Here is a 23,948-nt window from a genome sequence, read left to right as displayed (position 1 = left end):
CACACAACTAATTTCAATCATGCACAACCCCGGTATTGGCCAAGTAATTGTTTTTGCACTCTTACATTCTCAAACCTTTTACAACTATCACGCAATACATGAGCGTGAGCCATTGATATAGCACTATAGGTGGAATAGAGTGTCGTGGTGGTTGTGAGACAAAAAAGGAGGAGATGGTCACATTGACTCGGCGTATCGAAGGGCTATGGAGATGCCCATTAATAGGTATCAATGTGAATGAGTAGGGATTGCCATACAAAGGATGCACTAGAGCTATAAGTATGTGATAGCTCAAAAGGATAACTAGTGGGTGTGCATCCAACTTGCTTGCTCACGAAGACCTAGGGCAATTTGAGGAAGCCCATCATTGGAATACACAAGCCAAGTTATATAATAGATTCTCACTAGCATATGGTGGTGACGAAATGAGAGGCTCTCAATCATGAAGAACATGGTGTTTTTATGAAGCACAAGTGTGGAAAAAGATAGTAGCATTGTCCCTTCTCTCTTTTTCTCTCTTTGTTATTATTATTATTTTTATTTGGGCTCTTGGGCCTCTTTTTTTTATTTTTGGGCTCTTTGGCCTCTTTTTTTTATTTCCTCACATGGGACAATGCTCTAATAATGATGATCGTCACACTTTTATTTACTCACACCTCAAAGCTCAGAACGATGATGACTCTATAGGAAATGCCTACGGCAGTGTACCGGGATGTGCAACGATCTAGCTTGGTGATAACCCAGAAGTGTAGGGGATCGCAATAGTTTTCGAGGGTAGAGTATTCAACCCAAATTTGTTGGTTCGCCAAAGGGGAAGCGAAAGAATATTCTCAAGTATTAGCGGCTGAGTTTGTCAGATTCAACCACACCTGAAAGATTAGTGTCTGCAAGCAAAGTATCAGTGGCAAAGTGGTATGATAACAACGGTGTCAGAAATGATCTGTTGACGGCAGACTATTCCTAACTGTTGTATCAATGGCGCGAGTAAGTTCCACGTGGACGAGGAACTATTCTTCCCCGGCAACGGTGTCGGAAAAGGGTCTTGCAACAAGTAACAGCAAAGTAACAAGTAACAGCAGTAGTGACAGCAGTGGCAAGGAACATCAGTAGTGACAGCAGCAGCAAGTAACATCAGTAGCGACAAAGTCACCCAATCCCTTTTGTAGCAAGGGACAAGCCTGGACAAAGTAACGTAGCAAGGACCAGTAGTAAAATATCGTAGGCAGTGGATCGGCGATGGATGAGTATGATGGATGTGATTCATCATGTAACAACTATAACACGGAGAGATAAGTAACTAGCTCTCGTTCGTCAATCTAATGTAGGCATGTATTCCGTATGTAGTCATACGTGCTTAGGGAAAAGAACTTGCATGACATCTATTGTCCATCCCACCCGTGGCAGCGGGGTCCTAATGGAAACTACGGGATATTAAGGTTCTCCTTTTAATAAAGAACCGGGCCAACGCATTAACACTTGGTGAATACATGAACTCCTCATACTATGGTCATCTCCGGGAGTGGTTCCGGCTATTGTCACTCCGGGGTTGCCGGGTCATAACACATAGTAGGTGACTACAACTTGCAAGATAGGATCTGAAACACACATATGTTGGCAACAACATAATAGGTTCAGATCTGAAATCATGGCACTCGGGCCCTAGTGACAAGCATTAAGCATGGAAAAGTAGTAGCAACATCAAATCTCAGAACATAGTGGATACTAGGGATCAATCCCCGTCAAAACTAACTCGATTACATGATAGATCTCATCCAACTCATCACCGGCAGCAAGCCTACGATGAGATTACTCACGAACGATGAAGAGCATCATGGAATTGTCGATGGAGGAAGGTTGACGATGACGATGGCGACGATTTCCCCTCTCCGAACGGACTCCAGATGCCCTCCAGATGAAGAACAGGGGGTGGCGTTATACGTCTCCAACGTATCTACTTTTCCAAACTCTTTTGCCCTTGTTTTGGACTATAATTTGCATGATTTGAATAGAACTAACCCGGACTGACGTTGTTTTCAGCAGAATTGCCTTGGTGTTATTTTTTGCAGAAATTAAAGTTCTCCAAACGTCCTAAAAATTTATGGAGAGCAGTTTTGGAAAATATCAAAAATACCTGCGCCAGAATCAACCTGACGGGGTTGGCCAGTGGGCCAGAAGCGCCTGCTCCGCCACTACCCCCTGGTGGCGGTGGGCAGGCTTGTGGGGCCCACAGGCACCTGCCGCCCCCAATTCCAGCTCTATAAGTTGTCTTTCGTCCCAGAAAAAATAAAAAGAGAAGTTTTCGTCGCGTTTTCGATACGGAGGCGCCGCCACCACCTGTTCTTCATCTGGAGGGCAGATCTGGAGCCCGTCTTGGGCTCCGGAGAGGGGAAATCGTCGCCATCGTCATCATCAACCTTCTTGCCTCTCCAATTCCATGAAGCTCTTCGTCGTTCGTGAGTAATCTATTCGTAGGCTCACTAGACGGTGATGAGTAGGATGAGATCTATGATGTAATCGAGTTAGTTTTGACGGGGATTGATCCCTAGTATCCACTATGTTCTGAGATTTGATGTTGCTACTACTTTGCCATGCTTAATGCTTGTCACTAGGGCCCGAGTGCCATGATTTCAGATCTGAAATTATTATGTTGTCACCAATATATGTGTGTTTTAGATCCGATCTTGCAAGTTGTACTTACCTACTATGTTTTATGATCCGGCAACCCCGGATTGACAATAACCGGAACCACTCCCGGTGATGACCATAGTTTGAGGAGTTCATGTGTTCACCAAGTGCTAACGCGTTGGTCCGGTTCTTTATTAAAAGGAGAACCTTAATATCTCGTAGTTTCCTTTTGGACCCCGCTGCCACGGGAGGGGTGGACAACAGATCTCATGCAAGTTCTTTTCCCTAAGCACGTATGACGACACACGAAATGCATGCCTACATCACATTGACGAACGGGAGCTAGCCACATATCTCTCCGTGTTATAGCTGTTGCATGATGAATATCATCCAAACAAATCACCGACCCAATGCCTACGAGTTTGTACTACTGTTGCTACTGCCGTTACTTGTCTTGCTCTGCTTCTACTACTGTTGCTACTGCCGTTACTTGTCTTGCTCTGCTACTACTACTGTTGCTACTGCTGTTACTTGTCTTGCTCTGCTGCTACTGTTGCTACTACTGTCGCTTGCTACTGTTGCTACTTGCTACTGCTGTCACTACTGCTGTTCCTTGCCACTGCTATTGCTCGTTACACTGCCGATACCCGCTACTTCGCTGTTACTATTTCACTGTCACTATTGTGCTTGCAGATACTAATCTTTCAGGTGTGGTTGAATCTGACACATTCAGCTGCTAATACTTGGGAGTATACTCTCACCTCCTAAGGCTTACCTACAAATTTGGGTCGAATACTCTACCCTCGAAAACTGCTGTGAACCCACGTGCTGGTGGGCCATCAACAACATTCTTCCAGTTTCATTGACGGGGAGTGCTAGCAGCATTCTTCTGGTGCCGTTGCAGGAGAAGGTTAGTTGTTATAAGCATTCGTCTAGCTAACACTAGAGATTGCAGGATCAGCACTTTTCTGGAGCCATTGCCACGGAAGCACAACTGATGTCATGGCGGCGCCTCCGTATCGTAAAACGCGATTAAACCTTTTCTCTGATTTTTCTCGGGCAAGATAGAAGATATAGAGCTGAGTTTGGGGGCGGTGGTGCCACGTGGGCCCCACAAGCCCTCACGGCGCGGCCTAAGGGGGTGGCCATGCCCACGGGCTTGTGGCCCACTAGCACGCCCCCTCTGGTGGATCTTTCCGCATGTATTTTTCTTTTAATCCAGAAAAATTCTCCGTAAATTTTCAGGACATTCCGAGAACTTTTATTTCTGCACAAAAACAACACCATGGCAATTCTGCTGAAAACAGCATCAGTCCGGGTTAGTTCCATTCAAATCATGCAAATTAGAGTTCAAAACAAGGGCAAAAGAGTTTGGAAAAGTAGATACGACGGAGACGTATCAACTCCCCCAAGCTTAAAGCATTGGTTGTCCTCAAGCAATTCAGTTGACAAACTGAAAGAGACAAAAGAAAAACTTTGACAAACTCTGTTTGATCTTGTTGTTGCAACTATGTCTAACTCATATCCAGAGTTTCAGCAAGATCACAAGCAAACCACATAAGAAAATGACATCTAGGTCTCACGGTAAACTCATATCAATGGCATAATCAACTAGCGAGCAAATAATAATAAGTCTCAAATGTCGACACTTCAATCAAAACAACATGAAGCAGTACGAATAGATGGTATCTCGCTAGCTCTTTCTGAGACCGCAAAACATAAATGCAGAGCACCTTCAAAGACCAAGGGCTGACTAAACATTGTAATTCATGGCAATGAAGATCCAGTCACAGTCATACTCAACATAGTTAAAAGCAAAGCATAAAAATGACAGAGGTGCTCTCTAATTGGTGCTTTTATAAGAGGAGGATGACTTAGCAGGAACATAAATAGATAGGCCCTTCGCAGAGGGAAGCATTGATTTGCAGAGGTGCTAGAGCTCAAGCTTTGAAAACAGAGATAATAATTTTGGGTGGCATGCTTTCATTGTCAACGCAATGACTAAGATTTCTCAACATCTTCCATGCTACACATGCTATAGGCGGTTCCCAAACAGAAAAGTAAAGTTTTGACTCCCCCACCACCAATCAATCACACTCCACGGCTAGCCGAATCCTCAGGGATCGTCCGTACCAACATCAATCCCGGGGGACTTCTGTTTGCAATTATCTTTTCGATTTGAGCATGGAACTGGGAATTCCAATTACCGGCCCCTTTCTCGTGAATGATAGTGAATAAACACATATCAAGGATAACACGCCTAGCATGGAAGATACCAATAGCCCCATGTCACCACATGAGCGGTTCGGGCATGCAAAACAGATTATTTCTTGAAGGTTTTGAGAGTGGCACATGCAAATTTACTTGGAACGACAGGTAGATACCGCACATAGGTAGGTATGGTGGACACATATGGAACAACTTTGGGTTTATGGAAGTGGAAGCACAAGCAGTATTACCGCTTAGTACAAGTGAAGGCTAGCAAAAGACTGGGAAGCGACCAACTAGAGAGCGACAACAGTCATCAAAATGCATTGAGATTAACTAACATTGAGTGCAAGCATGAATAGGACATAAATCACCATGAACATGAATATCATAGAGGCTATGTTGACTTTGTTTCAACTACATGCGTGAACCTGCGCCAAGTCAAGCGACTTGAATCATTCAAAGGAGGATACCATCCTATCATACTACATCATAGTCATCTCAACATTCATGTGGGCAACCAAGACAAACCATTATAAGCTCCTAGCTAATTAAGCATGGCATAAGCAACTATGATATCTAAGTTGTCATTGCAAACATGTTTTTCTCACAACAAAGCTGAATCAGGCATGATGAGCTAGTCATATTTACAAAAACAAAATAGATCGAGTTCATACCAGCTTTCCAGGCTCAATCACTTCATCATATATCGTCATTATTGCCTTTCACTTGCACGACCGAACGATGTGAACAATAATAAGCGTGCTCGTGCATTGGACTAAAGCTGGAATCTGCAGGCAAACACAAAGGAGAAGACAAAGTAATATGGCTCTTTGAAAGCTAAACAGGTATGCATGCAAGAGCCACTAAACATTGTAACCATTATCTTCTACCTTGACCCAAAGAAGAAGTAAACTACTTACACGGGAAAGCTCCCAACAAGAAAAAGAAGAAAAAGAAAATCTTTTTGGTTTTTCTCAAACTAGATAGACACACAAAACGAAAACGAGAAAAAGAAAATAAACTAGCATGGATGATACAGTGGCAAAGTGTGAAGACCGGCTAACAAAGTGAAAGCATAAGCAAGAATGTAAAGTAGGTGAGAACACGTACTCCCTGATACGTCTCCATCGTATCTACTTTTCCGAAGTCTTTTGCCCTTGTTTTGTACTCTAATTTGCATGATTTGAATGGAACTAACCCGGACTGACGCTGTTTTCAGCAAAATTGCCATGGTGTTGTTTTTGTGCAGAAATAAAAGTTCTCGGAACGTCTTGAAAATTTACGGAGATTTTTCTGGAATAAAAGAAAAATACTTGCGCAAAGATCCACGTTAGGGGGTGTGCCAGTGGGCCACAAGCCCACACGGCGCGGCCACCCCCTAGGTCGCGCCATGCAGGCTTGTGGGGCCCACGTGGCACCACCGCCCCCAATCTCAGTCCTATATCTTCTGTTTCGCCTGGAAAAAAAATAAGAGAGAAGGTTTCATCGCGTTTTGCGATACGGAGGCGCCACCACATCCTGCTCTTCATCTGGAGGGCAGACCTGCAGTACGTTTCGGGCTCCGGAGAGGGGAAATCGTCGTCATCGTCATCATCAACCTCTCTCCATCGACAATTCCATGATGCTCTTCATCGTTCGTGAGTAATCTCATCGTAGGCTTGTTGGACGGTGATGAGTTGGATGAGATCTATCATGTAATCGAGTTAGTTCTTGACGGGGATTGATCCCTAGTATCCACTATGTTCTAGATTGATGTTGCTACTACTTGGCTATGCTTAATGCTTGTCACTAGGGCCCGAGTGCCATGATTTCAGATCTGAACCTATTATGTTGTCGCCAATATATGTGTCTTTTAGATCCTATCTTGCAAGTTGTAGTCACCTACTATGTGTTATGACCCGGCAACCCCGGAGTGACAATAGCCGGAACCACTCCCGGAGATGACCATAGTATGAGGAGTTCATGTATTCACCGCGTGTTAATGCATTGGTCCGGTTCTTTATTAAAAGGAGAACCTTAATATCCCGTAGTTTCCATTAGGACCCCGCTGCCACGGGAGGGATGGACAATAGATGTCATGCAAGTTCTTTTCCCACGTATGACTACATAAGGAATACATGCCTACATTAGATTGATGAACGGGAGGTAGCCACATATCTCTCCGTGTTATAGCTATTACATGATGAATCACATCATACTCATCCATCACCGATCCACTGCCTACGAGTCTTTTAGTACTGGTTCTCGCTATGTTACTTTGCCTAGGCTTGTCCCTTGCTACAAGAGGGATTGGGCCACTTTGCTGCTGCTGTTACTTGTTACTTTGTTGCTGCTGCTACTACTGTTCCTTGCTACTCCGCTGTTACTTGTTGCGAGACTTTGTTGGCGTTAACATCCCGTCAACAGGGCCTATTCTGGCACCATTGCTTGGAATTGCCAAGGCTTTTTCTGGCACCGTTATCGCGAAAGAATAGTTCTCCGCTCACGTGCAACCTACTGGCGCCATTGATACAACAGTTAGGAATTGTCTGCCGTCAACAGATCGTTTCTGGCACCGTTGCTATCATACTACTTTGCTACTGATACTTTGCTTGCAGACACTAATCTTTCAGGTGTGGTTGAATCTGACACGTTCAGCTGCTAATACTTGAGAATATTCTTTCGATTCCCGTCGTGCGAACCAACAAATTTGGGTTGAATACTCTACCCTCGAAAACTGTTGCGATCCCATACGCTTGTGGGATATCACTGCCCCAAGCTTAGGCTTTTGGCCTAAGTTGGTCTACTCCCAAGGAGGGAAATAACCAGCTTCGGGGTACTCCGCAGTGGACCGAGGATGCCACTGTTTTGTGATCTCCTCTGGCTCCCACTAATAAACTGGCGTCTGGTACTCGTCTGGTGGCTCCGGCATGGGCACCTGTGGTTGGGCCAAGCCCCAATATGCGTAGATGTCCGAGGGCATAATAATGTACATGTCTGCATGAAGATTGAACAAAGAAGGAGAGGGCAAAGTAATAGTCTCACGAGTACCCTGACTAAACACCAGGTTATAAATCATCCTTCTATTTATATCTCTATCAAGAAAGTCATGGCGAACCATGCTATCGTAATCTAGATATCTCTCGGGAAGAAGAATATCTTCTTCATCCTCCAGTCTAAAAGGTATCTCAAAGTGTCTAGCAAGACGAGTAGCATAGATACCTCCATAGACAACACCTTTAGAACGGTTCAGGTTCAACCGTTGAGCTACTATAGCGCCCAAGCTATAAGTTTTATCGTTATAAAGGGCTTCGCGCAAGACCGCAAGATCTGGGGAACTATGTGACCTAGCTTTCCCATGGCCAATCAAACATTTTCCCACAAATAATGAGAAGTACCGAAGCACGGGAAAATGAATGCTAGAAGCTCTAGTGCAACACACTCCTCTCTACTCTCCTACAACAATAGTACTGATGAAAGCTTCCAAGTCCCGTGGACGAGGTTCATGAATATCCCCAACGCAAGGTAATTTCCAAACATTGCAAAATCCTGGAGCGACATGCGTTGGGGGATATCATAAAGTTTGAACTCAACCATAGGAGGATTCTTCCTCGGATAGAAGTGAAAGCTTTGTAAGAAGATATTAGTGAGGAGGACGTATTGCGGACACTTATCTTCGATGAAGGCGGTAAGGCCTGCGTTCTCCACCAAGTGATAAAAGTCCTCATAAATTCCAGCGGCACATAAGAACACATCGCTTGGCCACTCGCACGCTCGAACTTCTGCGACTTGAGGGACCAGATACTTGGGCTTCTTCTCACTCCCATCATCCTTGGGGTCACGGCTTGACGAGCCTCTTAAGAGCCTCCTCATATTTTCCCTTTTCCTATCTCTCAAAATTTCTGAAATTTTTAGTGATTCTAAGGAAAAGTGAACAACGCTCAACTAAACTCGTAGCAACTACTCCAACTAGTGCCTAGAGGCCATATTACGCATCAAAACTACTTGGGACCAGCTAAAATTAGCATGCAAAGCACAAGAACATGGTCACCAAGGCAGCAAAAATACACGGAGTATAAGGCACTAGAGAAAAAAACTAATTGGACCAATGGAGGAGTCACTTACCAAGGAGTAATTCCCCCAAAACAGTTCGGAGAATGGTGATTTGAGCAAAGAGATCGAAAATCCCAGCAAGAGGAGCAAGAACATGGGTATGAGCTGCGAAACGATTTTTTCTGGAGGTAGGAGAGCCAGATGAGAGAAAGAATGAGTGGAGGGGGTGCCTGTGGGCCTCACAAGCCTGTGTGGCGTGGCCAGGGGGGTGCCTGCGCCCCAAGGGCTTGTGGCCCACCGGTGCAGCCACCGGACAAGCTCTTTGTCTAAGGATTTTTCAAAAATTCCAGAAAAAATCATACTTGATTTTCAGGACGTTCGGAGAACTTTTATTTTTGGGGTACTTTTCTACTGGACGCTAAAACAGAAAACAGGGAAAACTAAACTAAATCTATCATTTTTTTCTTCTAAGCAACTGAAGGTGAAAGCTTAAAACAGAGGTTTGTGACTCCTTGATTAATCCATCTCATGGTCATCGAAAGAAATCCGTCAATGGGGTTGATCAAATCCCCTCGACAAAACTTTCTTGAATCGCAAAAGAGAACGGAGAATTTTCGAACAGTCACTAGGTCACCTCAATGGGGATGTGTATCTCCCCAACAAGCAAATCATACTTCATCTTGATATGAGGAATAGGGCATTCAAAGCTCCCAATAAGAATCGATGAAGTTTTTTCGATAGCATTGATACAATGTACTCGATATTGTTTCTTCGGAAAGTGCACCGTATGCTCATTACCGTTGACATGGAAAGTGACATTGCCTTTGTTGCAATCTATAACAGCCTCTGTAGTGTTTAAAAAGGGTCTTCCGAGGATGACAGCCATGGAATCGTCCTCAGGAATGTCCAAGATAACAAAGTCTGTTAAGACAGTGACGTTAGCAACCACAACAGGCACATCCTCGCAAATGCCGATAGGGAAAGCAGTTGATTTGTCGGCCATTTGCACAGAGATTTCAGTGGGTGTCAACTTGTCTAGTTCAAGTCTACGATAAAGAGAGAGAGGCATAACACTAACACCAGCTCCAAGGTCGCATAAAGCAGTTCTAACGTAGTTGCCTTTAATGAAGCAAGGTATAGTGGGCACACCGGGATCACCTAGTTTCTTAGGAATTCCACCCTTGAAGGTATAATTAGCGAGCAGGGTGGAAATCTCAACCTCAGGTATCCTCCTCTTATTAGTCACAATATCTTTCATGTACTTAGCATATGGAGACATTTTGAGCATATCTGTCAAACGCATCTGCAGAAAGACAGGTCTGGTCATCTCAACGAATCGCTCAAAATTCTCATCATCCTTTTTCTTGGATGGTTTGGGAGGAAAGGGCATGGGTTTCTGAACCCATGGTTCCCTTTCTTTACCGTGCTTCCTAGCAGTGAAGTCATTCTTATCGTATCTCTGATTCTTAGGTTGTGGGTCATCAAGATCAACACTAGGTTCAATCTCCACATCCTTATCATTGCTAGGTTGAGCATCTTCATGAACATTACTATTGATATCATTGTTAGGCTCATGTTCATCACCAGATTGTGTTTCAGCATCACAGACAGAGACATCGTTTGGACTCTCAGGTGTAGCAGCAACAGGGTTGGTAGCGTGCAGGTTCCTATCATCTTTCTTCTACTTTCTAGGATGACTAGGTGCACCAGTGCTAACTCCTTGATAATCTTGTTCAATTCTCTTTGGATGACCCTCAGGATACAAAGATTCCTCGGTCATTCTACCGCCTCTAGTAACGACTCTAACGGAATTGTTATTCAACTCATTGAGCAATTCATTTTGAGCTTTAAGTACTTGTTCTACCTGAGTAGTAACCATAGAGGCACGTTTACTTAGAAGCTTAAGATCATTGACATTTCTGTCCACACAAGCACTTAAATGACTAAGCATACGAGCATTCTATTCCAATTGTCTGCTAACATAATCGTTGAAACTCTGTTGTTTGGCAACAAAGTTATCAAATTCATCCATGCATAATCTAGCAGGTTTATCAAAAGGAATATCACTCTCATCAAACCTACGCAGAGAATTTACTTCTACTACTTGTATCGGGTTATCGAGACCATGGATCTCTTTGATAGGTGGTAGATTTTTGACATCTTAAGATTTGATGCCTTTCTTTCGCATAGATTTCTTGGCTTCTTGCATGTCTTCAGGACTGAGGAATAGAATACCTCTTTTCTTTGGAGTTAGCTTAGGAGGTGGTTCAGGAATAGTCCAAGCATTCTCGTTGCACAAGATGTTATTCAGCAGAATCTCAGCTTGTTCTACGGTTCGTTCCCTAAAACACTACCGGCACAACTATCTAGGTGGTCTTTGGAAGCATCGGTAAGTCCATTATAGAAGATATCAAGTATTTCATTCTTCTCAAGACGGTGATCAAGCAAAGCATTCAGTAGCTGGATGAGCCTCCCCCAAGCTTGTGGGAGACTCTCTTCTTCAGCTCGAGCAAATTTGTATATTTCCTGCAAGGCAGCTTGCTTCTTATGGGCAGGGAAATATTTTTCAGAGAAGTAGTAGACCATATCCTGGGGGCTATGCACACAACCAGGAGCAAGAGAAGTGAACCAGGTCTTAGCATCATCCTTTAGCGAGAAAGGAAACATCTTGAGGACATAGTAGTGGCGGATCTTTTCCTCACTAGTGAATAGGGTGGCTATATCGTGGAGTTTGGTAAGATGGGCTACAACCGTTTCAGACTCATAACCATGAAAAGGATCTGATTCGACCAGAGTGATTAACTCAGGGTCGATAGAGAATTCATAATCCTTATCGGTCACAAAGATAGGCGAAGTGGCAAACTTCGGGTAGTATTTCATCCTAGCGTTCAGAGATTTTTCTTTCCACTTGCGCAATAGTTTCTCAACATCATAGCTATCCTTACACGCAAGAAAATCTTCAGCTATCTCTCCCTCCATAACATAGCGCGTATCAGGCATAACAGGCATAGTAGCAGGTTCTACTTCAATAGTATCAGCAGTTTCAGAAGTATCATCACATCTAACAGCAACTCTAGCAATATGTGCATCAAGGAATGCACCAAGTGGCAAAGCAGTATCAGGCATAGCATCATCAGGCATAGTATCAAGCATAGCATCATCAGGCATAGTATCAAGCATAGCATCATCAGGCATAGTATCAAGCATAGCATCATCAGGCATAGGCGACATATCTAGATTTCTAGCAGGAGGTGATGTCGCAAACTTACTCATAACTGAAGGTGAATCAAGTGCAGAGCTAGATGGCAATTCCTTACCTCTCCTCGTAGTGGAAGGCAAGACTTTAGTTCTTGGATCTCTCACATTCTTCAGAGTGATTAGCAGACGAAAATCCCAAGTGACTCAGAGAATATAGTTGTGCGTCCCTGCTACTGCGACAACAGACCTTCCCTGGTACGGCGCCAGGAATCCTGCTGCAGCGGCTACGCCTTAGGGACTTCCTAGGCAAATATGCAAAGGATTCCCCTGTGGCCTTGGAGCCTTGCGTTGGTGCTCCCTCAAAGTGGAAAGGGTGATGTAGCACAACGGCAGTAAGTATTTCCCTCAGTTTTGAGAACCAAGGTATCGATCGAGTGACGGAGTATCACAAGTGCGTGCACAAACACAAAGAGCTTGCTCCCACGTATTCAACTGTGGCAAAAAAAATTCAATAGCGTCAAGTCTTTGCATCACGTGTTCCAAGGTTAAGATAATTCCATTAACCATGAGCGGGGGTGAGCTTACCAAATTCATGATAGCTCCATAGGAGTCAACAGTATGGCTCCCCAAAAAATTCCCGCCTACAATGGTATCAAGGATATACCTATTACAAGGAGAAATTCCAACATAGAAACTGCGAAGAAGGACGATAGTGGATTGCTTACGAGTAGATCTACTTTGAGCATTGCAAATCCTGTACCAAGCGTCCTTTAATTTTTCTTCCTCATTCTGCCTGAAATTGAGAACTTAATTCTCATGGGTATCGTTTGGAGTGGTGGGTCTAGCCATTGATGGACTATCCCACACACAAACGAGCAGGAAGAGAGAGTGAAACGGGCAAAAGAACGACAAAGGAGAAAGGCAAATGAAAACGGCAAATGTCAAGTGGGGGAGAGGAAAACGAGAGGCAACTGGCAAAAAAAGTAAATGCAAGAGATGAGTTTGTGAGACCTACTTGGATAGATCCCTCCTTCCCCGGCAATGGCGCTAGAAATTCTTCTTGCTACTGCGACAACAAACCTTCCCTGGTACGGCGCCAGGAATCCTGCTACAGCGGCTACGCCTTAGGGACTTCCTAGGCAAATATGCAAAGGATTCCCCCGTTGCCTTGGAGCCTTGCGTTGGTGTTCCCTCGAAGCGGAAAGGGTGATGTAGCACAGCGGCGGTAAGTATTTCCCTCAATTTTGAGAACCAAGGTATTGATCCAGTGAAGGAGTATCACAAGTGCCTGCACAAACACAAAGAGCTTGCTCCCAACGCTATGAAGGGGTTCTCAATCCCTTATAGATTGTTTGCCAAGTGAGAACTGAAAGCAACAAAGTAACAAAGCAAAGTAAAAGCGGAGGTGTAAACGATGGGTGTGAATAGACCCGGGGGTCGTAGTGTTACTAGTGGCTTCTCTCATGAAAGCAAGTAGATGGTGGGTGAACGAATTATTGTCGAGCAATTGATAGAACCGCACAAAGTCGTGACGATATCTATGGCAATGATTATATCTATAGGCATCACGTCCAAAACAAGTAGACCGATACTTTCTGCATCTACTACTATTACTCCACACGTCGACCGCTATCTAGCATGCATCTAATGTATTAAGTCCAAAAGAACAGAGTAACGCCTTAATCAAGATGACATAATGTAGATGGACAATCTCATATCTACGACAAAGCCCACCTTGTTATCCTTGATGGCAACTACATGATGTGTGCCTTGCTGCCCCTACTATCACTGGGAAAGGTCACCACACGGTAAGAACCCAAAACCAAGCACTTCTCCCATTGCAAGAATCATAGATCTAGTTGGCCAAACAAAACCCAAGACCCGGAGAGACTTACAAGGATATCAAATCATGCAAGTCAGAAATCAGCAAAGACTCAAATATATATCATAGATAATCTGATCACAAATCCACAATTCATCGGATCTCGACAAACACACCGCCAAAGAGGATTACATCGGATAGATCTCCATGAAGATCATGGTGAACTTTGTATTGAAGATCCAAGAGAGAGAAGAAGCCATCTAGCTACTAACTACGGACCCGTAGGTCTGAAGTGAACTACTCACGAGTCATTGGCGGGGCGATGATGTTGATGAAGAGGCCCTCCAACTCTAAAGTCCCCTCCGGTAGGGCACCGGAAAGGGTCTCCAGATGAGATCTCGCGGAAACAGGAACTTGCGGCAGCGGAACTCCCGATCTAGGTTTCTGTCTGGAGGTTTCTGGATTTATAGGACCATATGGCGGTGGAGTTGCATCAAGTGGGCCCCCGAGGGGCCCACAAGCTTGGTTGGCGCGACCTAGGGGGGTCATGGCGACAGGGCTTGTGGCGCCCTCGTGACCCCCCTCCGGTATCTTTTTCTTCTGGTATTTTTGATATTTTCCATACAAAATCATCGCGAAAGAATTATTCTGTTTGGACTCCGTTCGAAAATCAGATCTGAAAAGAGTCAAAAACACAGAAAAAACAGGAACTGGCGCTTGGCACTAATTTAATAAGTTAGTCCCAAAAAAGATAAAAGGTAAACAAAACATTCAAAGTTGACAAGATAACAGCGTGAAACCATCAAAAAATATAGATACGTTTGAGACGTATCAGTCCCCGGCAACGGCGCAAGAAAAAGGTCTTGATAACCCACAAGTGTAGGGGATCGCAACAGTTTTCGAGGGTAGAGTATTCAACCCAAATTTGTTGGTTCGCCAAAGGGGAAGCGAAATAATATTCTCAAGTATTAGCAGCTGAGTTTGTCAGATTCAACCACACCTAAAAGATTAGTGTGTGCAAGCAAAGTATCAGTAGCAAAGTGGTATGATAACAACGGTGTCAGAAATGATCTATTGACCGTAGACTATTCCTAACTGTTGTATCAATGGCGCTAGTAAGTTGCACGTGGACGGGTGATACGTCTCAAACGTATCTATAATTTTTGATGGTTTCACGTTGTTATCTTGCCTTCTTTGTATGTTTTATGTACCTTTTTATATCTTTTTGGGGCTAACTTATTAATTCAGTGCAAAGTGCCAGTTCCTGTTTTTCCGTGTTTTTGACTCTTTTCAGATCTGATTTTTGAACGGAGTCCAAACGGAATAAAAAACCCCGAAATGATTTTTTCCCGAACGAAAGAAGACCAGGGAGCCTTTGGGCCAAGCCAGATGGGCCCCAGGGAGACCACAAGCTCCCACTCCGCCACCAGGGGGAGGCGGCGGTGGGCAGGCTTGTGGCCTCCCTGGCCGCCCCTGACCTAGATCTTTGGCCTATAAATTCCCAAATATTCCGCAAAAAATCAGGAGAGCCTCAAAAATACTTTTCCGCCGCCGCAAGCTTCCGTTTCCGCGAGATCTCATCTGGAGACCCTTCCCGTCGCCCTGCCGGAGGGGACTTTGGAGGTGGAGGGCTTCTTCATCATCATCATCGCCCCTCCAATGACTCGTGAGTAGTTCACTTCACACCTACGGGTCCGTAGTTAGTAGCTAGATGACTTCTTCTCTCTCTTGGATCTTCAATACAAAGTTCTCCATGATCTTCATGGAGATCTATCCGATGTAATCTTCTTTGGCGGTGTGTTTGTCGAGATCCGATGAATTGTGGACTTGTGATCAGATTATCTACGATATATATTTGAGTCTTTGTTGATTTCTTATATGTAAGACTTGGTTTTGTTTGGCCAACTAGATCTATGATTCTTGCAATGGGAGAAGTGCTTGGTTTTGGGTTCTGCCATGAGGTGACCTTTCCCAGTGACAGTAGGGGCAGCAAGGCACACATCAAGCAGTTGCCATCAAGGGTAAAAAGATGGGGTTTTTATCATTGGTTTGCGATTATCCCTCTACATCATGTCATCTTGCTTAAGGTGTTACTCTGTTCTTATGGACTTAATACACTAGATGCATGCTGGATAGCGGTCGGCGTGTGGAGTAATAGTAGTAGATGCACAAAGTATCGGTCTACTTGTTTCGGACATGATGCCTATAGAAATAATCGTTGCATAGATATCGTCACGACTCTGCACAATTCTATCAATTGCTCGACATTAATTTGTTCACCCACCGTCTACTTGCTTTCATGAGAGAAGCCACTAGTAAACACTACGACCCCCGGGTCTATTCACATCCATCGTTTACATCTCCGCTTTTACTTTGCTTTGTTACTTTGTTGCTTTCAGTTCTCACTTGGCAAACAATCTATAAGGGATTAACAACCCCTTCATAGTGTTGGGTGCAAGCTTTTGTGTTTGTGTAGGGTCTTGAGATACTCTTCCACCGGATTGATACCTTGGTTCTCAAACTGAGGGAAATACTTACCGTCGCTGTGCTACATCACCCTTTCCGCTTTGAGGGAACACCAATGCAAGGCTCCAAGGCCACGGGGGAAATCCTTTGCATACTTGCCTAGGAAGTCCCTTAAGGCGTAGCCGTAGCTAAAGGATTCCATGTGCCATCGACACAACTACTTCCTTGCGCCGTTGCAAGGGATACACAACAGAACAATCATAAGTATTTCCGGCACCTTTGCCGGGGATCTTTTTGAGGTAGCAGAAGTATTTTTGGCGCCGTCGCCGGGGAAGAGGATCGTCAAGAATATTCTCCGACAACGTGCCTATTTCTGGCGCCGTTGCCGGGGAGGAGAAATCAAGATCTATCCAAGTAGGTCTCACAAACTCTTCTCTTGCATTTACTTTTGTTGCCAGTTGCCTCTCGTTTTCCTCTCCCCCACTTCACATTTGCCGTTTTCATTCGCCTTTCTCCTTCGCCGTTTTCTCTTGCCCTTGCTGGTTTCTTACTTGCTTGTGTGCTTGTTTGTTTGTTGAAGACATCATGTCTGAAAACACCAAACTTTGTGACTTCTCGAGCACTAATAATAATGATTTTATTAGTACTCCGATTGCTCCCGCCACTAGTGCGGAATCGTATGAAATCAACGCAGCTTTGCTAAATCTTTTTATGAAAGAGCAATTCTCTGGCCTTCCTAGTGAAGATGTTGCATCCCATCTCAATACCTTCATTGAGCTTTGCGATATGCAAAAGAAAAGAGATGTGGATAATGACGTGATTAAGTTTAAACTTTTTCCTTTCTCGTTGCGAGATCGCGCAAAAACTTGGTTTTCTTCTTTGCCTAAAAATAGTATCGATTCTTGGGATAAGTTCAAAGATGCTTACATATACAAGTATTTTCCGCCGGCTAAGATCATCTCCTTACGTAACGATATCATGAATTTCAAGCAACTTGATCACGAACATGTTGCACAATCTTGGGAGAGGATGAAGCTTATGATTAGAAATTGTCCCGCTCATGGCTTGAGTTTGTGGATGATTATACAAATCTTTTACGCTGGCTTGAATTTCGCTTCTCGCAATATCTTGGACTCCGCCTCAGGTGGAACGTTCATGGAAATCACGTTAGGAGACGCTACAAAACTCCTAGACAATATCATGACCAACTACTCTCAGTGGCACACTGAAAGGTCGCCTGCTAGGAAAAAGGTGCATGCTATAGAAGAGATTAACTCGCTTAGTGCTAAGATGGACGAGTTGATGAATTTGGTTGCTAGTAGAAACGCTACCGTAGCTCCTAGTGACTTGCCACTATCTTCTTTGATTGAGAGTAGCAACGCTAGTTTGGACGTGAATTTTGTTGGTAGGAACACTTTTGGCAACAACAATGCTTTTAGAGGAAACTATGTTCCTAGGCCTTTTCCTAGTAACTCCTCTAACAATTATGGTAATTCCTACGGCAACTCTTATGGAACTCACAACAAATTACCCTCTGATCTAGAGAGTAATATCAAAGAGTTCATCAACTCTCAAAAGATTTTTCAATGCGTCCATAGAGGAAAAACTACTCAAAATAGACGATTTGGCTAAGAGCGTTGATAGGATGTCTTGTAATATTGATGCTTTGAAAGCTAGATGCGCTCCTCCCAAGATCAAGTTGGATGAAACTCTGAAAGCTATGCGTATCTCCATGAATGAGAGCAAACAAAGAACCGCCCAAATTCGCGCTAGACATGAATGGTTTAAAAGGGTGCGTTCTAGTGATGCAAATCACGAAGATCTTAAAGTGCTTGGTGTGTCTCCTCTTGAATCTTTGTTTTCGCATGTCAAACCTACTTATGGAGGGTTGGATATGAATCCACTTTGGTTGAAAAACGCCCCAATGATTCGGAGTCCACCTATCTTGATGATAGAGGTGTGGAGAGTGGAGTAGAAGAAGTCAAAATTTTGGGTAGTAATGAAACTCCCACTTTGGATATCAAGGAATTCAATTATGATAATTGCTCCTTGTTTGAATGCATTTCTTTGATGCAATTCATTGCAAACTCTCCACATGCTTATAGCCAAATCAAAGCCTTTACCGCGCATATCGTAGATGCTATGATGAAATCTCTTGAAGAGAAGATCGAACTAGAAGTCTCGATACCTAGAAAACTTCATGATTAGTGGGAACCTACTATCAAAATCAAGATAAAAAAAACTATGAGTGCAATGCTTTGTGTGATTTTGGTGCTAGTGTTTCCGCGATTCCAAAGTCTTTATGTGATATTCTTGGTTTTCATGAGGTTGAAGAGTGTTCTCTTAATTTGCATCTTGCGGATTCTACCGTCAAGAAGCCCATGGGGAGGATCGATGATGTTCTTATTGTTGCAAATAAGAACTATGTACCCGTGGATTTCATTGTACTTGACATAGATTGCAATCCTTCATGTCCCATTATTCTTGGTAGACCTTTCCTAAGGACTATTGGTGCTATCATCGATATGAAGGAAGGGAATATTATATTTCAATTTCCCTTAAAGAAGGGCATGGAGCACTTTCCTAGAAAGAAAATAAGATTGCCTTATGAATCTATGATGAGGGCTACCTATGGTTTGAGCACCAAAGATGACTATACGTGATTCCATCACTTTCGCCTAGCTAAGGGCGTTAGACAAAAGCGCTTGGCAACCCAACGAATCTATCCTTTTTCTTTCTGTTTGTGTTTTCCACACTTTCATAATTCTGTTATGATTGTGTTTTTTGTGTTTCTTTTTGCGTTTGTGCCAAGCAAAACCGTTATGATTAGTCTTGAGGATGATCGTTTGGTCATGCTGGGAAAGACATAAACTTTCTGCCCACGAAAAGAATTTTCATTTTATTTATGTAAGAGATTTTGAGTTGATTCTTTTTGCTGCTGATTGCTACGCAAATTCTTCAGACTGTCGTAATTTTTCAGTTTTTGAAGTACTAGAGGTATACGAAACATACAGATTGCTACAGATTAGTCTGCTGTTGACAGATTCTGTTTTTGTTGTGTTGGTTGTCTATTTTGATGAAACTATGGATAGTATCGGGGGGTATTAGCCATGGAAGATTGAAAGTACAGTAACCCAACATCAGCACAAGTAGAATTTGAGTTGCTACAGTACCTAAGGAAGTGGTGATTTGCTTTCTTGTACTAATGTTGTCACGAGTTTCTGTTTAAGTTTCGTGTTGTGAAGTTTTCAAGTTTTGGGTGAAGTTCTTATGGACAAAAATATAAAGAGTGGCAAGAGCTCAAGCTTGGGGATGCCCAAGGCACCCCAAGAGATTCAAGGATGTCGTAAAATCCTAATCTTGGGGATGCCCCGGAAGGCATCCCCTCTCTCGTCTTCAATCCATCGGTAACGTTACTTGGGGCTATATTTTTATTCACCACATGTTATGTGTTTTTGCTTGGAGCGTCTTGTATCGTAGGAGTATTTTATTTTTGTTGTGTCACAATCATCCTTGCTGCACACCTAGATAGAGAGACATGCACACACCGTGATTTTGTCGAGCTTCACTTATATCTTTTGGTAGACAATTCAGATCACATGTGCTTCACTTATATCTTTTGAGCTAGATACTTTTGCTCTATGTGCTTCACTTATATCTTTTAGAGCGCAGCGGTGCGTGGCTTGGTAGTTGATCTATGCTTTGAAAGTAGTCTCAAAAGGGGTAGTTATCCAAAGGGATACGAAAACTTCCACCTTCATGTGCATTGAATAGTTAGAGAAGTTTGATTCATCTCAATAAGTTTTGAGTTATGGTTATGGTAATATTGAAGTCATGATAGTAAGGTGTTGTGGATCTAGAAATACTTGTGTTGAAGTTAGTGATTCCCGTAGCATGCACGTATGGTGAACCGCTATGTGATGAAATCTGAGCATGATTAGTATATTGATTGTCATCCTTTGCGTGGCGGTCGGGATCGCGCGATGGTTTATACCTACCAACCCTTCCCCTAGGAGTATGCGTTGAATGCTTTGTTTCAATTACTAATAAAACTTTTGCAACAAGTATATGAGTTATTCATGACTAATGTTGAGTCCATGGTTTAGATGCACTTTCACCTTCCACCATCACTATCTTCTTAGTGCCATGCAACTTTCGCCGGTACACAAAACCCACCATTAGCCTCCCTCAAAACAGCCACCATACCTACCTACTATGACTTTTTCAAAGTCATTCCGAGATATATTGCCATGCAACTACCACCATGATATGTGCCACCACGTCTACATTGCCTTTGCACGATCGTAAGATTGCTAGCATGATGTTTCCATTGATGTCTATGCCATGCTAGATCATTGCCACGGTACACTACCGAAGGCATTCCATACAGAGTCATAGTTGCTCTAAGTTTTGAGTTGAAAGTGTGATGATCGTCATTAATGGAGCATTGTCCCATGTGAGGAAATAAAAGAGGCCAAAGAAGCCCATAAAAAAGAGGCCAAAGAGCCCACTAAAATAAAAATAATTAAAAAAATGAGAGAAAAAGAGAGAAGGGACAATGCTACCACTTTTCCCACACTTGTGCATATTGAGCACCATGATCTTCATGATTGAGAGTCTCTCGTTTTGTCACCACCATATAGCTAGTGGGAAATTATCATTATATAACTTGGCTTGTATATTCCAATGATAGGCTTCCTCAAAATTGCCTTAGGTCTTCATGAGCAAGCAAGTTGGATGCACACCGACTAGTTTTCTTTAAGAGCTTTCACATACTTGTAGCTCTAGTGCATCATTTGTATGGCAATCCCTACTCATTCACACTGATATCTATTGATGAGCATCTCCACAGCTCATTGATATGCCTAGTTAATGTGACTATCTTCTCCTTTTTGTCTTGCAACCTCCACCACATTCCACACCATCTATAGTGCTATAACCATGGCTCACGCTCAAGTATTGCGTGAGAGTTGAAAATGTTTGAGAAAGTAAAGGTGTGAAACAATTACTTGGCCAATACCGGGGTTGTGCATGATTTAAATTCGTTGTGCAATGATGATAGAGCATAGCCAGACTATATGCTTTTGTAGGGATAACTTTCTTTTGGCCTTGTTATTTTGAAAGTTCATGATTACTTTGCTAGTTTGCTTGAATTATTATTGTTTCCACGTCAATAGCAAACTATTGGTTTGAATCTAATGGATCTGAACATTCACGTCACATAAGAGGAATTACAAAGGACACCTATGCTAGGCAGCATGAAAGCATCAAAAATTCATTCTTATCACTTCCCTACTCGAGGACGAGCAGGAGTTAAGCTTGGGGATGCTTGATATGTCTCAAATGTATCTATAATTTTTGATGGTTTCACGTTGTTATCTTGCCTTCTTTGTATGTTTTATGTACCTTTTTATATCTTTTTGGGACTAACTAATTCAGTGCCAAGTGCAAGTTCTTGTTTTTTCCGTGTTTTTGACTCTTTTCAGATCTGATTTTGGAACGGAGTCCAAACGGAATAAAAACCCTGAAATGATTTTTTTCCTGAACGAAAGAAGACCAGGGAGCCTTTGGGCCAAGCCAGGTGGGCCCCAGGGAGCCCACAAGCTCCCACTCCGCCACTAGGGGGTAGGCGGCGGTGAGCAGGCTTGTGGCCTCCCTGGCCGCCCCCTGACCTAGATCTTTGGCCTATAAATTCCCAAATATTCCGCAAAAAATCAGGAGAGCCTCGAAAATACTTTTCCGCCGCCGCAAGCTTTCGTTTCCGCGAGATCTCATCTGGAGACCCTTCCCAGCGCCCTGCCGGAGGGGACTTTGGAGGTGGAGGGCTTCTTCATCATCATCATCGCCCCTCCAGTGATTCGTGAGTAGTTCACTTCAGACATATGGGTCCGTAGTTAGTAGCTAGATGGCTTCTTCTCTCTCTTGGATCTTCAATACAAAGTTCTCCATGATCTTCATGGAGACCTATCCGATGTAATCTTCTTTGGCGGTGTGTTTGTCGAGATCCGATGAATTGTGGACTTGTGATCAGATTATCTATGATATATATTTGAGTCTTTGCTGATTTCTTATATGCATGATTCGATATCCTTGTAAGTCTCTCCGATTCTTGGGTTTTGTTTGGCCAACTAGATCTATGATTCTTGCAACGGGAGAAGTGCTTGGTTTTGGGTTCTGCCATGTGGTGACCTTTCCCACTGACAGTAGGGGCAGCAAGACACACATCAAGCAGTTGCCATCAAGGGTAAAAAGATGGGATTTTTATCATTGCTTTGAGATTATCCCTCTACATTATGTCATCTTGCTTAAGGCGTTACTCTGCTCTTATGGACTTAATACACTAGATGCATGCTCGATAGCGGTTGATGTGTGGAGTAATAGTAGTAGATGCAGAAAGTATCGGTCTACTTGTTTCGGACGTGATGCCTATAGAAATAATCATTGCATAAATATCGTCACGACTCTGCACAGTTCTATCAATTGCTCGACAGTAATTTGTTCACCCATCGTCTACTTGCTTTCATGAGAGAAGCCACTAGTAAACACTATGGCCCCCGGGTCTATTCACATCCATCGTTTACATCTCCGCTTTTACTTTGCTTTGTTACTTTGTTGCTTTCAGTTCTCACTTGGCAAAAAACCTATAAGGGATTGACAACCCCTTCATAGCCTTGGGTGCAAGCTTTTGTGTTTGTGCAGGATCTTGAGATACTCTTCCGCCGGATTGATACCTTGGTTCTCAAACTGAGGGAAATACTTACCATCGCTATGCTACATCACCCTTTCCGCTTCGAGGTAACACCAATGCAAGGCTCCAAGGCCACGGGGGAAATCCTTTGCATACTTGCCTAGGAAGTCCCTTAAGGCGTAGCCGTAGCTGAAGGATTCCTGTTGCCGTCGCCACAACTACTTCGTGGTGCCGTTGCAAGGGATACACAGCAGAACAATCAGAAGTATTTCCGGCACCTTTGCCGGGGATCTTTTTGAGGTAGCCGAAGTATTTCTCGCGCCGTTGCCGGGGAAGAGGATCGTCAAGAATATTCTCCCGACAACGTGCCTATTTCTGGCGCCGTTGCCGGGGAGGAGAAATCAAGATCTATCCAAGTAGGTCTCACAAAATCTTCTCTTGCATTTACTTTTGTTGCCACTTGCCTCTCGTTTTCCTCTCCCCCACTTCACATTTGTCGTTTTCATTCGCCTTTCTCCTTCGCCGTTTTCTCTTGCCCTTGCCGTTTTCCTTTGCCGGTTTCATGCTTGCTTGTGTGCTTGTTTCTTTGTTGAAGACATCATGTCTGAAAACACCAAACTTTGTGACTTCTCGAGCACTAATAATAATGATTTTATTAGTACTCCGATTGCTCCCATCACTAGTGCGGAATTGTATGAAATCAACGCAGCTTTGCTGAATCTTGTTATGAAAGAGCAATTCTCTGGCCTTCCTAGTGAAGATGCCGCATCCCATATCAATACCTTCATTGATCTTTGCGATATGCAAAAGAAAAGAGATGTGGATAATGACGTGATTAAGTTGAAACTTTTTCCTTTCTCGTTGCGAGATCGCGCAAAAACTTGGTTTTCTTCTTTGCCTAAAAAT

This window comes from Hordeum vulgare, chromosome 6H (assembly GCF_904849725.1).
Source record: "Hordeum vulgare subsp. vulgare chromosome 6H, MorexV3_pseudomolecules_assembly, whole genome shotgun sequence".
In the NCBI taxonomy this organism is placed as follows: Eukaryota; Viridiplantae; Streptophyta; class Magnoliopsida; order Poales; family Poaceae; genus Hordeum; species Hordeum vulgare.
This window is presented reverse-complemented; position numbering follows the sequence as displayed.